We start from the raw sequence: 20,845 nt of genomic DNA on the forward strand, positions 1-20,845 counted from the left end.
AGTAGTGACAGTCTGCCGCAACTCGAACTCAAACCCGCTTTGTTCTTTAATTATAGGCCTTTTATAGCCGTTCATGACACACACACACACACACACACACACACACACACACACACACACACACACACACACACACACACACACACACACACACATAAGGCACTTTGCCTCACCATGAGAATGGAACTTTACCTAAGCTAGCCTTTAAAATATCTGATATAGGATAGAAAAATGAAGCAACCAGAGATTTAATGATGAAGACTCTAAAACCCACTGTCTTGACAAAATAAAGCGTTTTTGTACAACTTCATATAAATAGCTGTAACTTTTGATAGAAGATTCAGATATACGTATTCATGACTTTATCTTATAGAACTCAATGTCCCCGTGCTGGGCAAACAGGTTTTGCAGCCGTTTGAGCTAAGATTTTAAAATGATTCACATAATGAAAACCTATACTTTGTTTCAGGCGAGTTTCCCATTCAAATGCATGTAACAGTGAGAAACGCACTGTCTTGGCGAAATAAAGCGTTTTTGAACAACTTCATATAAATCGCTGTAACTTTTGATAGAAGACTCAGACAAACATGTTTATGGCTTTATCTTATAGAACTCAATATCCCCATGCTGGGCAAACAGGTTTTGCAGCCGTTTGAGCTAAGATTTAAAAATTATTCACATAATGAAAACCTATACTTTGTTTCAGGCGAGTTTCCCATTCAAATGCATGTAACAGTGAGAAACGCATTGTCTTGGTGAAATAAAGCGTTTTTGAACAACTTCATATAAATCGCTGTAACTTTTGATAGAAGACTCAGACAAACATGTTTATGGCTTTATCTTATAGAACTCAATATCCCCGTGCTGGGCAAACAGGTTTTGCAGCCGTTTGAGCTAAGATTTTAAAATGATTCACATAATGAAAACCTATACTTTGTCTCGGGTGAGTTTCCCATTCAAATGAATGTAACAGTGAGAAACGCACTGTCTTGGCGAAATAAAGCGATTTTCAACCACTTCATATAAATCGCTGTAACTTTTGATAGAAGACTCAGACAAACATGTTTATGGCTTTATCTTATAGAACTCAATATCCCCGTGCTGGGCAAACAGGTTTTGCAGCCGTTTGAGCTAAGATTTTAAAATTATTCACATAATGAAAACCTATACTTTGTTTCAGGCGAGTTTCCCATTCAAATGCATGTAACAGTGAGAAACGCATTGTCTTGGCGAAATAAAGCGTTTTTGAACAACTTCATATAAATCGCTGTAACTTTTGATAGAAGACTCAGACAAACATGTTTATGGCTTTATCTTATAGAACTCAAGGTCCCCGTGCTGGGCAAACAGGTTTTGCAGCCGTTTGAGCTAAGATTTTAAAATGATTCACATAATGAAAACCTATACTTTGTTTCAGGCGAGTTTCCCATTCAAATGCATGTAACAGTGAGAAACGCACTGTCTTGGCGAAATAAAGCGTTTTTGAACAACTTCATATAAATCGCTGTAACTTTTGATAGAAGACTCAGACAAACATGTTTATGGCTTTATCTTATAGAACTCAATATCCCCATGCTGGGCAAACAGGTTTTGCAGCCGTTTGAGCTAAGATTTAAAAATTATTCACATAATGAAAACCTATACTTTGTTTCAGGCGAGTTTCCCATTCAAATGCATGTAACAGTGAGAAACGCATTGTCTTGGTGAAATAAAGCGTTTTTGAACAACTTCATATAAATCGCTGTAACTTTTGATAGAAGACTCAGACAAACATGTTTATGGCTTTATCTTATAGAACTCAATATCCCCGTGCTGGGCAAACAGGTTTTGCAGCCGTTTGAGCTAAGATTTTAAAATTATTCACATAATGAAAACCTATACTTTGTCTCGGGTGAGTTTCCCATTCAAATGCATGTAACAGTGAGAAACGCACTGTCTTGGCGAAAGAAAGCGATTTTCAACCACTTCATATAAATCGCTGTAACTTTTGATAGAAGACTCAGACAAACATGTTTATGGCTTTATCTTATAGAACTCAATATCCCCGTGCTGGGCAAACAGGTTTTGCAGCCGTTTGAGCTAAGATTTTAAAATGATTCACATAATGAAAACCTATACTTTGTCTCGGGTGAGTTTCCCATTCAAATGCATGTAACAGTGAGAAACACACTGTCTTGGCGAAATAAAGCGATTTTCAACCACTTCATATAAATCGCTGTAACTTTTGATAGAAGACTCAGACAAACATGTTTATGGCTTTATCTTATAGAACTCAATATCCCCGTGCTGGGCAAACAGGTTTTGCAGCCGTTTGAGCTAAGATTTTAAAATGATTCACATAATGAAAACCTATACTTTGTTTCAGGCGAGTTTCCCATTCAAATGCATGTAACAGTGAGAAACGCATTGTCTTGGCGAAATAAAGCGTTTTTGAACAACTTCATATAAATCGCTGTAACTTTTGATAGAAGACTCAGACAAACATGTTTATGGCTTTATCTTATAGAACTCAATATCCCCGTGCTGGGCAAACAGGTTTTGCAGCCGTTTGAGCTAAGATTTAAAAATTATTCACATAATGAAAACCTATACTTTGTTTCAGGCGAGTTTCCCATTCAAATTCATGTAACAGTGAGAAACGCATTGTCTTGGCGAAATAAAGCGTTTTTGAACAACTTCATATAAATCGCTGTAACTTTTGATAGAAGACTCAGACAAACATGTTTATGGCTTTATCTTATATAACTCAAGGTCCCCGTGCTGGGCAAACAGGTTTTGCAGCCGTTTGAGCTAAGATTTTAAAATGATTCACATAATGAAAACCTATACTTTGTTTCAGGCGAGTTTCCCATTCAAATTCATGTAACAGTGAGAAACGCATTGTCTTGGCGAAATAAAGCGTTTTTGAACAACTTCATATAAATCGCTGTAACTTTTGATAGAAGACTCAGACAAACATGTTTATGGCTTTATCTTATAGAACTCAATATCCCCGTGCTGGGCAAACAGGTTTTGCAGCCGTTTGAGCTAAGATTTTAAAATGATTCACATAATGAAAACCTATACTTTGTTTCAGGCGAGTTTCCCATTCAAATGCATGTAACAGTGAGAAACGCATTGTCTTGGCGAAATAAAGCGTTTTTGAACAACTTCATATAAATCGCTGTAACCTTTGATAGAAGACTCAGACAAACATGTTTATGGCTTTATCTTATAGAACTCAATATCCCCGTGCTGGGCAAACAGGTTTTGCAGCCGTTTGAGCTAAGATTTTAAAATTATTCACATAATGAAAACCTATACTTTGTTTCAGGCGAGTTTCCCATTCAAATTCATGTAACAGTGAGAAACGCATTGTCTTGGCGAAATAAAGCGTTTTTGAACAACTTCATATAAATCGCTGTAACTTTTGATAGAAGACTCAGACAAACATGTTTATGGCTTTATCTTATAGAACTCAATATCCCCGTGCTGGGCAAACAGGTTTTGCAGCCGTTTGAGCTAAGATTTTAAAATGATTCACATAATGAAAACCTATACTTTGTCTCGGGTGAGTTTCCCATTCAAATGCATGTAACAGTGAGAAACACACTGTCTTAGCGAAATAAAGCGATTTTCAACCACTTCATATAAATCGCTGTAACTTTTGATAGAAGACTCAGACAAACATGTTTATGGCTTTATCTTATAGAACTCAATATCCCCGTGCTGGGCAAACAGGTTTTGCAGCCGTTTGAGCTAAGATTTTAAAATGATTCACATAATGAAAACCTATACTTTGTTTCAGGCGAGTTTCCCATTCAAATTCATGTAACAGTGAGAAACGCATTGTCTTGGCGAAATAAAGCGTTTTTGAACAACTTCATATAAATCGCTGTAACTTTTGATAGAAGACTCAGACAAACATGTTTATGGCTTTATCTTATAGAACTCAATATCCCCGTGCTGGGCAAACAGGTTTTGCAGCCGTTTGAGCTAAGATTTTAAAATTATTCACATAATGAAAACCTATACTTTGTCTCGGGTGAGTTTCCCATTCAAATGCATGTAACAGTGAGAAACGCATTGTCTTGGCGAAATAAAGCGTTTTTGAACAACTTCATATAAATCGCTGTAACTTTTGATAGAAGACTCAGACAAACATGTTTATGGCTTTATCTTATAGAACTCAATATCCCCATGCTGGGCAAACAGGTTTTGCAGCCGTTTGAGCTAAGATTTAAAAATTATTCACATAATGAAAACCTATACTTTGTTTCAGGCGAGTTTCCCATTCAAATGCATGTAACAGTGAGAAACGCATTGTCTTGGTGAAATAAAGCGTTTTTGAACAACTTCATATAAATCGCTGTAACTTTTGATAGAAGACTCAGACAAACATGTTTATGGCTTTATCTTATAGAACTCAATATCCCCGTGCTGGGCAAACAGGTTTTGCAGCCGTTTGAGCTAAGATTTTAAAATTATTCACATAATGAAAACCTATACTTTGTCTCGGGTGAGTTTCCCATTCAAATGCATGTAACAGTGAGAAACGCACTGTCTTGGCGAAAGAAAGCGATTTTCAACCACTTCATATAAATCGCTGTAACTTTTGATAGAAGACTCAGACAAACATGTTTATGGCTTTATCTTATAGAACTCAATATCCCCGTGCTGGGCAAACAGGTTTTGCAGCCGTTTGAGCTAAGATTTTAAAATGATTCACATAATGAAAACCTATACTTTGTCTCGGGTGAGTTTCCCATTCAAATGCATGTAACAGTGAGAAACACACTGTCTTGGCGAAATAAAGCGATTTTCAACCACTTCATATAAATCGCTGTAACTTTTGATAGAAGACTCAGACAAACATGTTTATGGCTTTATCTTATAGAACTCAATATCCCCGTGCTGGGCAAACAGGTTTTGCAGCCGTTTGAGCTAAGATTTTAAAATGATTCACATAATGAAAACCTATACTTTGTTTCAGGCGAGTTTCCCATTCAAATGCATGTAACAGTGAGAAACGCATTGTCTTGGCGAAATAAAGCGTTTTTGAACAACTTCATATAAATCGCTGTAACTTTTGATAGAAGACTCAGACAAACATGTTTATGGCTTTATCTTATAGAACTCAATATCCCCGTGCTGGGCAAACAGGTTTTGCAGCCGTTTGAGCTAAGATTTAAAAATTATTCACATAATGAAAACCTATACTTTGTTTCAGGCGAGTTTCCCATTCAAATTCATGTAACAGTGAGAAACGCATTGTCTTGGCGAAATAAAGCGTTTTTGAACAACTTCATATAAATCGCTGTAACTTTTGATAGAAGACTCAGACAAACATGTTTATGGCTTTATCTTATATAACTCAAGGTCCCCGTGCTGGGCAAACAGGTTTTGCAGCCGTTTGAGCTAAGATTTTAAAATGATTCACATAATGAAAACCTATACTTTGTTTCAGGCGAGTTTCCCATTCAAATTCATGTAACAGTGAGAAACGCATTGTCTTGGCGAAATAAAGCGTTTTTGAACAACTTCATATAAATCGCTGTAACTTTTGATAGAAGACTCAGACAAACATGTTTATGGCTTTATCTTATAGAACTCAATATCCCCGTGCTGGGCAAACAGGTTTTGCAGCCGTTTGAGCTAAGATTTTAAAATGATTCACATAATGAAAACCTATACTTTGTTTCAGGCGAGTTTCCCATTCAAATGCATGTAACAGTGAGAAACGCATTGTCTTGGCGAAATAAAGCGTTTTTGAACAACTTCATATAAATCGCTGTAACCTTTGATAGAAGACTCAGACAAACATGTTTATGGCTTTATCTTATAGAACTCAATATCCCCGTGCTGGGCAAACAGGTTTTGCAGCCGTTTGAGCTAAGATTTTAAAATTATTCACATAATGAAAACCTATACTTTGTTTCAGGCGAGTTTCCCATTCAAATTCATGTAACAGTGAGAAACGCATTGTCTTGGCGAAATAAAGCGTTTTTGAACAACTTCATATAAATCGCTGTAACTTTTGATAGAAGACTCAGACAAACATGTTTATGGCTTTATCTTATAGAACTCAATATCCCCGTGCTGGGCAAACAGGTTTTGCAGCCGTTTGAGCTAAGATTTTAAAATGATTCACATAATGAAAACCTATACTTTGTCTCGGGTGAGTTTCCCATTCAAATGCATGTAACAGTGAGAAACACACTGTCTTAGCGAAATAAAGCGATTTTCAACCACTTCATATAAATCGCTGTAACTTTTGATAGAAGACTCAGACAAACATGTTTATGGCTTTATCTTATAGAACTCAATATCCCCGTGCTGGGCAAACAGGTTTTGCAGCCGTTTGAGCTAAGATTTTAAAATGATTCACATAATGAAAACCTATACTTTGTTTCAGGCGAGTTTCCCATTCAAATTCATGTAACAGTGAGAAACGCATTGTCTTGGCGAAATAAAGCGTTTTTGAACAACTTCATATAAATCGCTGTAACTTTTGATAGAAGACTCAGACAAACATGTTTATGGCTTTATCTTATAGAACTCAATATCCCCGTGCTGGGCAAACAGGTTTTGCAGCCGTTTGAGCTAAGATTTTAAAATTATTCACATAATGAAAACCTATACTTTGTCTCGGGTGAGTTTCCCATTCAAATGCATGTAACAGTGAGAAACGCATTGTCTTGGCGAAATAAAGCGTTTTTGAACAACTTCATATAAATCGCTGTAACTTTTGATAGAAGACTCAGACAAACATGTTTATGGCTTTATCTTATAGAACTCAATATCCCCGTGCTGGGCAAACAGGTTTTGCAGCCGTTTGAGCTAAGATTTAAAAATTATTCACATAATGAAAACCTATACTTTGTTTCAGGCGAGTTTCCCATTCAAATTCATGTAACAGTGAGAAACGCATTGTCTTGGCGAAATAAAGCGTTTTTGAACAACTTCATATAAATCGCTGTAACTTTTGATAGAAGACTCAGACAAACATGTTTATGGCTTTATCTTATATAACTCAAGGTCCCCGTGCTGGGCAAAGAGGTTTTGCAGCCGTTTGAGCTAAGATTTTAAAATGATTCACATAATGAAAACCTATACTTTGTTTCAGGCGAGTTTCCCATTCAAATGCATGTAACAGTGAGAAACGCATTGTCTTGGCGAAATAAAGCGTTTTTGAACAACTTCATATAAATCGCTGTAACTTTTGATAGAAGACTCAGACAAACATGTTTATGGCTTTATCTTATAGAACTCAATATCCCCGTGCTGGGCAAACAGGTTTTGCAGCCGTTTGAGCTAAGATTTTAAAATGATTCACATAATGAAAACCTATACTTTGTTTCAGGCGAGTTTCCCATTCAAATTCATGTAACAGTGAGAAACGCATTGTCTTGGCGAAATAAAGCGTTTTTGAACAACTTCATATAAATCGCTGTAACTTTTGATAGAAGACTCAGACAAACATGTTTATGGCTTTATCTTATATAACTCAAGGTCCCCGTGCTGGGCAAAGAGGTTTTGCAGCCGTTTGAGCTAAGATTTTAAAATGATTCACATAATGAAAACCTATACTTTGTTTCAGGCGAGTTTCCCATTCAAATTCATGTAACAGTGAGAAACGCATTGTCTTGGCGAAATAAAGCGTTTTTGAACAACTTCATATAAATCGCTGTAACTTTTGATAGAAGACTCAGACAAACATGTTTATGGCTTTATCTTATAGAACTCAATATCCCCGTGCTGGGCAAACAGGTTTTGCAGCCGTTTGAGCTAAGATTTTAAAATGATTCACATAATGAAAACCTATACTTTGTTTCAGGCGAGTTTCCCATTCAAATTCATGTAACAGTGAGAAACGCACTGTCTTGGCGAAATAAAGCGTTTTTGAACAACTTCATATAAATCGCTGTAACTTTTGATAGAAGACTCAGACAAACATGTTTATGGCTTTATCTTATAGAACTCAATATCCCCATGCTGGGCAAACAGGTTTTGCAGCCGTTTGAGCTAAGATTTAAAAATTATTCACATAATGAAAACCTATACTTTGTTTCAGGCGAGTTTCCCATTCAAATGCATGTAACAGTGAGAAACGCATTGTCTTGGTGAAATAAAGCGTTTTTGAACAACTTCATATAAATCGCTGTAACTTTTGATAGAAGACTCAGACAAACATGTTTATGGCTTTATCTTATAGAACTCAATATCCCCGTGCTGGGCAAACAGGTTTTGCAGCCGTTTGAGCTAAGATTTTAAAATTATTCACATAATGAAAACCTATACTTTGTCTCGGGTGAGTTTCCCATTCAAATGCATGTAACAGTGAGAAACGCACTGTCTTGGCGAAAGAAAGCGATTTTCAACCACTTCATATAAATCGCTGTAACTTTTGATAGAAGACTCAGACAAACATGTTTATGGCTTTATCTTATAGAACTCAATATCCCCGTGCTGGGCAAAGAGGTTTTGCAGCCGTTTGAGCTAAGATTTTAAAATTATTCACATAATGAAAACCTATACTTTGTTTCAGGCGAGTTTCCCATTCAAATGCATGTAACAGTGAGAAACGCATTGTCTTGGCGAAATAAAGCGTTTTTGAACAACTTCATATAAATCGCTGTAACCTTTGATAGAAGACTCAGACAAACATGTTTATGGCTTTATCTTATAGAACTCAATATCCCCGTGCTGGGCAAACAGGTTTTGCAGCCGTTTGAGCTAAGATTTTAAAATGATTCACATAATGAAAACCTATACTTTGTTTCAGGCGAGTTTCCCATTCAAATTCATGTAACAGTGAGAAACGCATTGTCTTGGCGAAATAAAGCGTTTTTGAACAACTTCATATAAATCGCTGTAACTTTTGATAGAAGACTCAGACAAACATGTTTATGGCTTTATCTTATAGAACTCAATATCCCCGTGCTGGGCAAACAGGTTTTGCAGCCGTTTGAGCTAAGATTTTAAAATGATTCACATAATGAAAACCTATACTTTGTCTCGGGTGAGTTTCCCATTCAAATGCATGTAACAGTGAGAAACACACTGTCTTGGCGAAATAAAGCGATTTTCAACCACTTCATATAAATCGCTGTAACTTTTGATAGAAGACTCAGACAAACATGTTTATGGCTTTATCTTATAGAACTCAATATCCCCGTGCTGGGCAAACAGGTTTTGCAGCCGTTTGAGCTAAGATTTTAAAATGATTCACATAATGAAAACCTATACTTTGTTTCAGGCGAGTTTCCCATTCAAATTCATGTAACAGTGAGAAACGCATTGTCTTGGCGAAATAAAGCGTTTTTGAACAACTTCATATAAATCGCTGTAACTTTTGATAGAAGACTCAGACAAACATGTTTATGGCTTTATCTTATAGAACTCAATATCCCCGTGCTGGGCAAACAGGTTTTGCAGCCGTTTGAGCTAAGATTTTAAAATGATTCACATAATGAAAACCTATACTTTGTTTCAGGCGAGTTTCCCATTCAAATTCATGTAACAGTGAGAAACGCATTGTCTTGGCGAAATAAAGCGTTTTTGAACAACTTCATATAAATCGCTGTAACTTTTGATAGAAGACTCAGACAAACATGTTTATGGCTTTATCTTATAGAACTCAATATCCCCGTGCTGGGCAAACAGGTTTTGCAGCCGTTTGAGCTAAGATTTTAAAATTATTCACATAATGAAAACCTATACTTTGTCTCGGGTGAGTTTCCCATTCAAATGCATGTAACAGTGAGAAACGCACTGTCTTGGCGAAAGAAAGCGATTTTCAACCACTTCATATAAATCGCTGTAACTTTTGATAGAAGACTCAGACAAACATGTTTATGGCTTTATCTTATAGAACTCAATATCCCCGTGCTGGGCAAACAGGTTTTGCAGCCGTTTGAGCTAAGATTTTAAAATGATTCACATAATGAAAACCTATACTTTGTTTCAGGCGAGTTTCCCATTCAAATTCATGTAACAGTGAGAAACGCATTGTCTTGGCGAAATAAAGCGTTTTTGAACAACTTCATATAAATCGCTGTAACTTTTGATAGAAGACTCAGACAAACATGTTTATGGCTTTATCTTATAGAACTCAATATCCCCGTGCTGGGCAAACAGGTTTTGCAGCCGTTTGAGCTAAGATTTTAAAATGATTCACATAATGAAAACCTATACTTTGTCTCGGGTGAGTTTCCCATTCAAATGCATGTAACAGTGAGAAACACACTGTCTTGGCGAAATAAAGCGATTTTCAACCACTTCATATAAATCGCTGTAACTTTTGATAGAAGACTCAGACAAACATGTTTATGGCTTTATCTTATAGAACTCAATATCCCCGTGCTGGGCAAACAGGTTTTGCAGCCGTTTGAGCTAAGATTTTAAAATGATTCACATAATGAAAACCTATACTTTGTTTCAGGCGAGTTTCCCATTCAAATTCATGTAACAGTGAGAAACGCATTGTCTTGGCGAAATAAAGCGTTTTTGAACAACTTCATATAAATCGCTGTAACTTTTGATAGAAGACTCAGACAAACATGTTTATGGCTTTATCTTATAGAACTCAATATCCCCGTGCTGGGCAAACAGGTTTTGCAGCCGTTTGAGCTAAGATTTTAAAATGATTCACATAATGAAAACCTATACTTTGTCTCGGGTGAGTTTCCCATTCAAATGCATGTAACAGTGAGAAACACACTGTCTTGGCGAAATAAAGCGATTTTCAACCACTTCATATAAATCGCTGTAACTTTTGATAGAAGACTCAGACAAACATGTTTATGGCTTTATCTTATAGAACTCAATATCCCCGTGCTGGGCAAAGAGGTTTTGCAGCCGTTTGAGCTAAGATTTTAAAATGATTCACATAATGAAAACCTATACTTTGTTTCAGGCGAGTTTCCCATTCAAATTCATGTAACAGTGAGAAACGCATTGTCTTGGCGAAATAAAGCGTTTTTGAACAACTTCATATAAATCGCTGTAACTTTTGATAGAAGACTCAGACAAACATGTTTATGGCTTTATCTTATAGAACTCAATATCCCCGTGCTGGGCAAACAGGTTTTGCAGCCGTTTGAGCTAAGATTTTAAAATGATTCACATAATGAAAACCTATACTTTGTTTCAGGCGAGTTTCCCATTCAAATTCATGTAACAGTGAGAAACGCATTGTCTTGGCGAAATAAAGCGTTTTTGAACAACTTCATATAAATCGCTGTAACTTTTGATAGAAGACTCAGACAAACATGTTTATGGCTTTATCTTATATAACTCAAGGTCCCCGTGCTGGGCAAACAGGTTTTGCAGCCGTTTGAGCTAAGATTTTAAAATGATTCACATAATGAAAACCTATACTTTGTCTCGGGTGAGTTTCCCATTCAAATGCATGTAACAGTGAGAAACACACTGTCTTGGCGAAATAAAGCGATTTTCAACCACTTCATATAAATCGCTGTAACTTTTGATAGAAGACTCAGACAAACATGTTTATGGCTTTATCTTATAGAACTCAATATCCCCGTGCTGGGCAAACAGGTTTTGCAGCCGTTTGAGCTAAGATTTTAAAATGATTCACATAATGAAAACCTATACTTTGTCTCGGGTGAGTTTCCCATTCAAATGCATGTAACAGTGAGAAACACACTGTCTTGGCGAAATAAAGCGATTTTCAACCACTTCATATAAATCGCTGTAACTTTTGATAGAAGACTCAGACAAACATGTTTATGGCTTTATCTTATAGAACTCAATATCCCCGTGCTGGGCAAACAGGTTTTGCAGCCGTTTGAGCTAAGATTTTAAAATTATTCACATAATGAAAACCTATACTTTGTTTCAGGCGAGTTTCCCATTCAAATGCATGTAACAGTGAGAAACGCATTGTCTTGGCGAAATAAAGCGTTTTTGAACAACTTCATATAAATCGCTGTAACTTTTGATAGAAGACTCAGACAAACATGTTTATGGCTTTATCTTATAGAACTCAATATCCCCGTGCTGGGCAAACAGGTTTTGCAGCCGTTTGAGCTAAGATTTAAAAATTATTCACATAATGAAAACCTATACTTTGTTTCAGGCGAGTTTCCCATTCAAATTCATGTAACAGTGAGAAACGCATTGTCTTGGCGAAATAAAGCGTTTTTGAACAACTTCATATAAATCGCTGTAACTTTTGATAGAAGACTCAGACAAACATGTTTATGGCTTTATCTTATATAACTCAATATCCCCGTGCTGGGCAAACAGGTTTTGCAGCCGTTTGAGCTAAGATTTTAAAATGATTCACATAATGAAAACCTATACTTTGTTTCAGGCGAGTTTCCCATTCAAATTCATGTAACAGTGAGAAACACACTGTCTTGGCGAAATAAAGCGATTTTCAACCACTTCATATAAATCGCTGTAACTTTTGATAGAAGACTCAGACAAACATGTTTATGGCTTTATCTTATAGAACTCAATATCCCCGTGCTGGGCAAACAGGTTTTGCAGCCGTTTGAGCTAAGATTTTAAAATGATTCACATAATGAAAACCTATACTTTGTCTCGGGTGAGTTTCCCATTCAAATGCATGTAACAGTGAGAAACACACTGTCTTAGCGAAATAAAGCGATTTTCAACCACTTCATATAAATCGCTGTAACTTTTGATAGAAGACTCAGACAAACATGTTTATGGCTTTATCTTATAGAACTCAATATCCCCGTGCTGGGCAAACAGGTTTTGCAGCCGTTTGAGCTAAGATTTTAAAATGATTCACATAATGAAAACCTATACTTTGTTTCAGGCGAGTTTCCCATTCAAATTCATGTAACAGTGAGAAACGCATTGTCTTGGCGAAATAAAGCGTTTTTGAACAACTTCATATAAATCGCTGTAACTTTTGATAGAAGACTCAGACAAACATGTTTATGGCTTTATCTTATATAACTCAAGGTCCCCGTGCTGGGCAAACAGGTTTTGCAGCCGTTTGAGCTAAGATTTTAAAATGATTCACATAATGAAAACCTATACTTTGTCTCGGGTGAGTTTCCCATTCAAATGCATGTAACAGTGAGAAACACACTGTCTTGGCGAAATAAAGCGATTTTCAACCACTTCATATAAATCGCTGTAACTTTTGATAGAAGACTCAGACAAACATGTTTATGGCTTTATCTTATAGAACTCAATATCCCCGTGCTGGGCAAACAGGTTTTGCAGCCGTTTGAGCTAAGATTTTAAAATGATTCACATAATGAAAACCTATACTTTGTCTCGGGTGAGTTTCCCATTCAAATGCATGTAACAGTGAGAAACACACTGTCTTGGCGAAATAAAGCGATTTTCAACCACTTCATATAAATCGCTGTAACTTTTGATAGAAGACTCAGACAAACATGTTTATGGCTTTATCTTATAGAACTCAATATCCCCGTGCTGGGCAAACAGGTTTTGCAGCCGTTTGAGCTAAGATTTTAAAATTATTCACATAATGAAAACCTATACTTTGTTTCAGGCGAGTTTCCCATTCAAATGCATGTAACAGTGAGAAACGCATTGTCTTGGCGAAATAAAGCGTTTTTGAACAACTTCATATAAATCGCTGTAACTTTTGATAGAAGACTCAGACAAACATGTTTATGGCTTTATCTTATAGAACTCAATATCCCCGTGCTGGGCAAACAGGTTTTGCAGCCGTTTGAGCTAAGATTTAAAAATTATTCACATAATGAAAACCTATACTTTGTTTCAGGCGAGTTTCCCATTCAAATTCATGTAACAGTGAGAAACGCATTGTCTTGGCGAAATAAAGCGTTTTTGAACAACTTCATATAAATCGCTGTAACTTTTGATAGAAGACTCAGACAAACATGTTTATGGCTTTATCTTATATAACTCAATATCCCCGTGCTGGGCAAACAGGTTTTGCAGCCGTTTGAGCTAAGATTTTAAAATGATTCACATAATGAAAACCTATACTTTGTTTCAGGCGAGTTTCCCATTCAAATTCATGTAACAGTGAGAAACACACTGTCTTGGCGAAATAAAGCGATTTTCAACCACTTCATATAAATCGCTGTAACTTTTGATAGAAGACTCAGACAAACATGTTTATGGCTTTATCTTATAGAACTCAATATCCCCGTGCTGGGCAAACAGGTTTTGCAGCCGTTTGAGCTAAGATTTTAAAATGATTCACATAATGAAAACCTATACTTTGTTTCAGGCGAGTTTCCCATTCAAATGCATGTAACAGTGAGAAACGCATTGTCTTGGCGAAATAAAGCGTTTTTGAACAACTTCATATAAATCGCTGTAACTTTTGATAGAAGACTCAGACAAACATGTTTATGGCTTTATCTTATAGAACTCAATATCCCCGTGCTGGGCAAACAGGTTTTGCAGCCGTTTGAGCTAAGATTTAAAAATTATTCACATAATGAAAACCTATACTTTGTTTCAGGCGAGTTTCCCATTCAAATTCATGTAACAGTGAGAAACGCATTGTCTTGGCGAAATAAAGCGTTTTTGAACAACTTCATATAAATCGCTGTAACTTTTGATAGAAGACTCAGACAAACATGTTTATGGCTTTATCTTATAGAACTCAATATCCCCGTGCTGGGCAAACAGGTTTTGCAGCCGTTTGAGCTAAGATTTTAAAATGATTCACATAATGAAAACCTATACTTTGTTTCAGGCGAGTTTCCCATTCAAATTCATGTAACAGTGAGAAACGCACTGTCTTGGCGAAAGAAAGCGATTTTCAACCACTTCATATAAATCGCTGTAACTTTTGATAGAAGACTCAGACAAACATGTTTATGGCTTTATCTTATAGAACTCAATATCCCCGTGCTGGGCAAACAGGTTTTGCAGCCGTTTGAGCTAAGATTTTAAAATGATTCACATAATGAAAACCTATACTTTGTTTCAGGCGAGTTTCCCATTCAAATGCATGTAACAGTGAGAAACGCATTGTCTTGGCGAAATAAAGCGTTTTTGAACAACTTCATATAAATCGCTGTAACTTTTGATAGAAGACTCAGACAAACATGTTTATGGCTTTATCTTATAGAACTCAATATCCCCGTGCTGGGCAAACAGGTTTTGCAGCCGTTTGAGCTAAGATTTTAAAATGATTCACATAATGAAAACCTATACTTTGTTTCAGGCGAGTTTCCCATTCAAATTCATGTAACAGTGAGAAACGCATTGTCTTGGCGAAATAAAGCGTTTTTGAACAACTTCATATAAATCGCTGTAACTTTTGATAGAAGACTCAGACAAACATGTTTATGGCTTTATCTTATAGAACTCAATATCCCCGTGCTGGGCAAACAGGTTTTGCAGCCGTTTGAGCTAAGATTTTAAAATGATTCACATAATGAAAACCTATACTTTGTCTCGGGTGAGTTTCCCATTCAAATGCATGTAACAGTGAGAAACGCACTGTCTTGGCGAAAGAAAGCGATTTTCAACCACTTCATATAAATCGCTGTAACTTTTGATAGAAGACTCAGACAAACATGTTTATGGCTTTATCTTATAGAACTCAATATCCCCGTGCTGGGCAAACAGGTTTTGCAGCCGTTTGAGCTAAGATTTTAAAATTATTCACATAATGAAAACCTATACTTTGTTTCAGGCGAGTTTCCCATTCAAATGCATGTAACAGTGAGAAACGCATTGTCTTGGCGAAATAAAGCGTTTTTGAACAACTTCATATAAATCGCTGTAACTTTTGATAGAAGACTCAGACAAACATGTTTATGGCTTTATCTTATAGAACTCAATATCCCCGTGCTGGGCAAACAGGTTTTGCAGCCGTTTGAGCTAAGATTTTAAAATGATTCACATAATGAAAACCTATACTTTGTTTCAGGCGAGTTTCCCATTCAAATTCATGTAACAGTGAGAAACGCATTGTCTTGGCGAAATAAAGCGTTTTTGAACAACTTCATATAAATCGCTGTAACTTTTGATAGAAGACTCAGACAAACATGTTTATGGCTTTATCTTATAGAACTCAATATCCCCGTGCTGGGCAAACAGAACAGGTTTTGCAGCCGTTTGAGCTAAGATTTTAAAATGATTCACATAATGAAAACCTATACTTTGTCTCGGGTGAGTTTCCCATTCAAATGCATGTAACAGTGAGAAACACACTGTCTTGGCGAAATAAAGCGATTTTCAACCACTTCATATAAATCGCTGTAACTTTTGATAGAAGACTCAGACAAACATGTTTATGGCTTTATCTTATAGAACTCAATATCCCCGTGCTGGGCAAACAGGTTTTGCAGCCGTTTGAGCTAAGATTTTAAAATGATTCACATAATGAAAACCTATACTTTGTTTCAGGCGAGTTTCCCATTCAAATTCATGTAACAGTGAGAAACGCACTGTCTTGGCGAAAGAAAGCGATTTTCAACCACTTCATATAAATCGCTGTAACTTTTGATAGAAGACTCAGACAAACATGTTTATGGCTTTATCTTATAGAACTCAATATCCCCGTGCTGGGCAAACAGGTTTTGCAGCCGTTTGAGCTAAGATTTTAAAATGATTCACATAATGAAAACCTATACTTTGTTTCAGGCGAGTTTCCCATTCAAATGCATGTAACAGTGAGAAACGCATTGTCTTGGCGAAATAAAGCGTTTTTGAACAACTTCATATAAATCGCTGTAACTTTTGATAGAAGACTCAGACAAACATGTTTATGGCTTTATCTTATAGAACTCAATATCCCCGTGCTGGGCAAACAGGTTTTGCAGCCGTTTGAGCTAAGATTTTAAAATGATTCACATAATGAAAACCTATACTTTGTTTCAGGCGAGTTTCCCATTCAAATGCATGTAACAGTGAGAAACGCACTGTCTTGGCGAAAGAAAGCGATTTTCAACCACTTCATATAAATCGCTGTAACTTTTGATAGAAGACTCAGACAAACATGTTTATGGCTTTATCTTATAGAACTCAATATCCCCGTGCTGGGCAAACAGGTTTTGCAGCCGTTTGAGCTAAGATTTTAAAATGATTCACATAATGAAAACCTATACTTTGTTTCAGGCGAGTTTCCCATTCAAATTCATGTAACAGTGAGAAACGCATTGTCTTGGCGAAATAAAGCGTTTTTGAACAACTTCATATAAATCGCTGTAACTTTTGATAGAAGACTCAGACAAACATGTTTATGGCTTTATCTTATAGAACTCAATATCCCCGTGCTGGGCAAACAGGTTTTGCAGCCGTTTGAGCTAAGATTTTAAAATGATTCACATAATGAAAACCTATACTTTGTCTCGGGTGAGTTTCCCATTCAAATGCATGTAACAGTGAGAAACACACTGTCTTGGCGAAATAAAGCGATTTTCAACCACTTCATATAAATCGCTGTAACTTTTGATAGAAGACTCAGACAAACATGTTTATGGCTTTATCTTATAGAACTCAATATCCCCGTGCTGGGCAAACAGGTTTTGCAGCCGTTTGAGCTAAGATTTTAAAATGATTCACATAATGAAAACCTATACTTTGTTTCAGGCGAGTTTCCCATTCAAATTCATGTAACAGTGAGAAACGCATTGTCTTGGCGAAATAAAGCGTTTTTGAACAACTTCATATAAATCGCTGTAACTTTTGATAGAAGACTCAGACAAACATGTTTATGGCTTTATCTTATAGAACTCAATATCCCCGTGCTGGGCAAACAGGTTTTGCAGCCGTTTGAGCTAAGATTTTAAAATGATTCACATAATGAAAACCTATACTTTGTTTCAGGCGAGTTTCCCATTCAAATTCATGTAACAGTGAGAAACGCATTGTCTTGGCGAAATAAAGCGTTTTTGAACAACTTCATATAAATCGCTGTAACTTTTGATAGAAGACTCAGACAAACATGTTTATGGCTTTATCTTATATAACTCAAGGTCCCCGTGCTGGGCAAACAGGTTTTGCAGCCGTTTGAGCTAAGATTTTAAAATGATTCACATAATGAAAACCTATACTTTGTCTCGGTTGAGTTTCCCATTCAAATGCATGTAACAGTGAGAAACACACTGTCTTGGCGAAATAAAGCGATTTTCAACCACTTCATATAAATCGCTGTAACTTTTGATAGAAGACTCAGACAAACATGTTTATGGCTTTATCTTATAGAACTCAATATCCCCGTGCTGGGCAAACAGGTTTTGCAGCCGTTTGAGCTAAGATTTTAAAATGATTCACATAATGAAAACCTATACTTTGTTTCAGGCGAGTTTCCCATTCAAATGCATGTAACAGTGAGAAACGCATTGTCTTGGCGAAATAAAGCGTTTTTGAACAACTTCATATAAATCGCTGTAACTTTTGATAGAAGACTCAGACAAACATGTTTATGGCTTTATCTTATAGAACTCAATATCCCCGTGCTGGGCAAACAGGTTTTGCAGCCGTTTGAGCTAAGATTTAAAAATTATTCACATAATGAAAACCTATACTTTGTTTCAGGCGAGTTTCCCATTCAAATTCATGTAACAGTGAGAAACGCATTGTCTTGGCGAAATAAAGCGTTTTTGAACAACTTCATATAAATCGCTGTAACTTTTGATAGAAGACTCAGACAAACATGTTTATGGCTTTATCTTATATAACTCAAGGTCCCCGTGCTGGGCAAACAGGTTTTGCAGCCGTTTGAGCTAAGATTTTAAAATGATTCACATAATGAAAACCTATACTTTGTTTCAGGCGAGTTTCCCATTCAAATTCATGTAACAGTGAGAAACGCATTGTCTTGGCGAAATAAAGCGTTTTTGAACAACTTCATATAAATCGCTGTAACTTTTGATAGAAGACTCAGACAAACATGTTTATGGCTTTATCTTATAGAACTCAATATCCCCGTGCTGGGCAAACAGGTTTTGCAGCCGTTTGAGCTAAGATTTTAAAATGATTCACATAATGAAAACCTATACTTTGTTTCAGGCGAGTTTCCCATTCAAATTCATGTAACAGTGAGAAACGCATTGTCTTGGCGAAATAAAGCGTTTTTGAACAACTTCATATAAATCGCTGTAACTTTTGATAGAAGACTCAGACAAACATGTTTATGGCTTTATCTTATAGAACTCAATATCCCCGTGCTGGGCAAACAGGTTTTGCAGCCGTTTGAGCTAAGATTTTAAAATGATTCACATAATGAAAACCTATACTTTGTTTCAGGCGAGTTTCCCATTCAAATGCATGTAACAGTGAGAAACACATTGTCTTGGCGAAATAAAGCGTTTTTGAACAACTTCCTATAAATCGCTGTAACCTTTGATAGAAGACTCAGACAAACATGTTTATGGCTTTATCTTATAGAACTCAATATCCCCGTGCTGGGCAAACAGGTTTTGCAGCCGTTTGAGCTAAGATTTTAAAATTATTCACATAATGAAAACCTATACTTTGTTTCAGGCGAGTTTCCCATTCAAATTCATGTAACAGTGAGAAACGCATTGTCTTGGCGAAATAAAGCGTTTTTGAACAACTTCATATAAATCGCTGTAACTTTTGATAGAAGACTCAGACAAACATGTTTATGGCTTTATCTTATAGAACTCAATATCCCCGTGCTGGGCAAACAGGTTTTGCAGCCGTTTGAGCTAAGATTTTAAAATGATTCACATAATGAAAACCTATACTTTGTCTCGGGTGAGTTTCCCATTCAAATGCATGTAACAGTGAGAAACACACTGTCTTAGTGAAATAAAGCGATTTTCAACCACTTCATATAAATCGCTGTAACTTTTGATAGAAGACTCAGACAAACATGTTTATGGCTTTATCTTATAGAACTCAATATCCCCGTGCTGGGCAAACAGGTTTTGCAGCCGTTTGAGCTAAGATTTTAAAATGATTCACATAATGAAAACCTATACTTTGTTTCAGGCGAGTTTCCCATTCAAATTCATGTAACAGTGAGAAACGCATTGTCTTGGCGAAATAAAGCGTTTTTGAACAACTTCATATAAATCGCTGTAACTTTTGATAGAAGACTCAGACAAACATGTTTATGGCTTTATCTTATAGAACTCAATATCCCCGTGCTGGGCAAACAGGTTTTGCAGCCGTTTGAGCTAAGATTTTAAAATTATTCACATAATGAAAACCTATACTTTGTCTCGGGTGAGTTTCCCATTCAAATGCATGTAACAGTGAGAAACGCATTGTCTTGGCGAAATAAAGCGTTTTTGAACAACTTCATATAAATCGCTGTAACTTTTGATAGAAGACTCAGACAAACATGTTTATGGCTTTATCTTATATAACTCAATATCCCCGTGCTGGGAAAACAGGTTTTGCAGCCGTTTGAGCTAAGATTTTAAAATGATTCACATAATGAAAACCTATACTTTGTCTCGGGTGAGTTTCCCATTCAAATGCATGTAACAGTGAGAAACACACTGTCTTGGCGAAATAAAGCGATTTTGAACAACTTCATATAAATCGCTGTAACTTTTGATAGAAGACTCAGACAAACATGTTTATGGCTTTATCTTATAGAACTCAATATCCCCGTGCTGGGCAAACAGGTTTTGCAGCCGTTTGAGCTAAGATTTTAAAATGATTCACATAATGAAAACCTATACTTTGTTTCAGGCGAGTTTCCCATTCAAATTCATGTAACAGTGAGAAACGCATTGTCTTGGCGAAATAAAGCGTTTTTGAACAACTTCATATAAATCGCTGTAACTTTTGATAGAAGACTCAGACAAACATGTTTATGGCTTTATCTTATAGAACTCAATATCCCCGTGCTGGGCAAACAGGTTTTGCAGCCGTTTGAGCTAAGATTTTAAAATGATTCACATAATGAAAACCTATA

The sequence above is a fragment of the Mchenga conophoros genome, linkage group LG16 (genome assembly GCF_057382185.1).
Source record: "Mchenga conophoros isolate Kocher_MC1m ecotype Shallow Benthic linkage group LG16, M_conophoros_male_GT1.1, whole genome shotgun sequence".
NCBI lineage: Eukaryota > Metazoa > Chordata > Actinopteri > Cichliformes > Cichlidae > Mchenga > Mchenga conophoros.